We start from the raw sequence: 2,500 nt of genomic DNA, 5'->3' as shown, positions 1-2,500 counted from the left end.
ATAAGCTTGACTTCAATCTGTGGAAAAATTATGGAAACTATCATCAGAGATGCTATCGAACATTATTTAGAAAGTGACTGTTTGATAAATAATAGCCAGCATGGACTCGGACGTATACGTTCCTGCGTGACTTACTCAAATTCTACAACACAGTCATCTCGAATTATGACCAAAGAAACTATATAGATTTAATATATCGCAACTTTGCAAAATCTTTTGATACCGTCCCCCACAAAATGTTACTAAATTAGCTTCACACGGAATAAGTGGTAGCCTATTCAGTTGGACTAGTAATTAGTTGAATGATCGAAAACAGAGAGTTGTTTTAAATGGCAAAACTTCTAGATGGAAAAATGTTACGAGCGGAGTTTCTCAGGTTTCTGTTCTTCATAGTATATTCTATAAATGATATAGACCACGTACTGAAATCTATTGTCTCCAAATTTGCTGATAATACAAATTTGTGCGGTATGGCAAATGATCACTTAAACCAATTAGATATTCAAGAAGATTTAGATAAACTACAGCAATGGTCTGAAAAGTGGCTAATGAAATTTAACACAAGTAAATGCAAGTTTATGCTCATAAAAATAACAGTAAGTACGATTACAAATTATTTGGAAATTTGTTAACAAAAGTGGATAGTGAAAAGGTTCTCGGCGTATTATCAGTAGCGATCTCAAATCATCTAAGCAGTGTATTTCAGCCTCTGAGAACCCAAATAAGATTCTAGGACTGAATGCGCGATCTTTTGATTTCAAAAGTTCATCTCTCATTAATAAGCTATATACTCGTAGATCATTATTTCGTCCACATTTGGAATATACTGTTCCCGTATGGTCACCGAATCTCATTAAAGACATTGACAGAATGGAAAAAGTACAATGGCGAGCCACAAAATTTATTCCAAATATAAAAAATAAATCATACGAAAATCGACCAAAACATATGAATCTGTTTCCCCTAAAAAAAACGTAGACTCAGAGGTGACTTGATACAGGTCTTTAAGATTGTAAGGGAATTGACGACATCAAAAGTGACAATTTTTTTTACACTGAATGAGAATCTGACAAGAAAAATGATCTCAAACTGTCAGGAAATAGATTTAATTTGGAAGTGGATAGAAAAAATTTCGCCAACCGTGTAGTTAATGAATGGAATAAACTTCCTGCAGAGCCAGTGCAATGTAGTTCAGTTCGAAGCTTTAAGATTAGTTTAAATAAACACTTAAGCAAGATGCTGTAATGCCTGCTATTTATTTTATATTTCATATTTGTTTCTTTGTTATTTTTTGTCTCTTTATTATTATCTTTATTATAATTCATGATTAATTATCTGTCAATTTATTATTATTTACTATTTACCTGTTTGTTTATTGTTTAACTTTATTCATTTATTCTATTTATTATTATTTATATATCTATGATTTTTATTTATTTGTTTATTTGTTTATTAATCATTACTATTATCTTATTTATTTATTCTTTTATTTATTTATTTGCATCCGACCTAGTTATGGGCCAAAAGGTCTCTTGTCGCCATGCTCCTCTTTTGCAATTCTTTGTAATGTAAGCCAATTAAAAAATATTTGACTAATGAAAGCATGGAGACTGTACACTACTAACATAGCTCTCAGTTTGTATATTAGAAGTAGGTAAATATAAACATGGAAATATATACACTGAAAAGCAAACACGATTGATTTGACTCTAGAATATAATTATTCTTCTGATGTGTGTCCTCCTTTTACCTGATTCAAATAGAAAGTTGAGCCTACCTCTCCAGATTGATCATGGTTACTGTCAAAAATGAAAATAGATATTTCACAGGTATCATTCTAGTTATTATATTTTTCCTGAAATAAGTACTGATTTCGAACACTTTTACCGACTTTTCCGAGAAAAACAGAAAAACGAGTCTTATACATACCTCTGTTCATCACATTTTAGTGCACTCGCCAAATAAGAAATTAATGCTAATTAATGGCAGAATAAATTTCAACCTAGGCTTATTCAGAATTTATAATTTCATAATTAGATATTAACATTATCATTAAACCAGTGAAATATTCTTCATTACGCATGATAAAAAGGATCACCTGATCCCTTGCCCCAAATCTCACTTCAGGAAGATTCATTGCACTTAAATAAACCATGACCACCGCCTAAGCATATATGTTACTCCGTGGAGAGATACTCTGTAGTATACTGGATAATTTAAGTATGGAGAGCTGTAGAATAAGGAACAAATGTTTTCTGAGTAATGGTTGCATCTGTGGCAATTCCAGACAATTGCCAGACAAATCTATGTCCATAATTTTTTTAATACAGGGTAGTGTACATACATACATACATACATACATACATACATACATACATACATACATACATACATGCATACATACTTACATACATACACATATAAACACACAAACACACACACACACACACACACACACACACACACACACACACACACACACACATATATATATATATAT

Source organism: Oratosquilla oratoria, chromosome 8 (assembly GCF_046742065.1).
Source record: "Oratosquilla oratoria isolate Oo_2021 chromosome 8, ASM4674206v1, whole genome shotgun sequence".
Lineage (NCBI taxonomy): Eukaryota > Metazoa > Arthropoda > Malacostraca > Stomatopoda > Squillidae > Oratosquilla > Oratosquilla oratoria.
The sequence above is the reverse complement of the archived record's forward strand: the minus strand, read 5'-3'. Positions refer to the sequence as shown.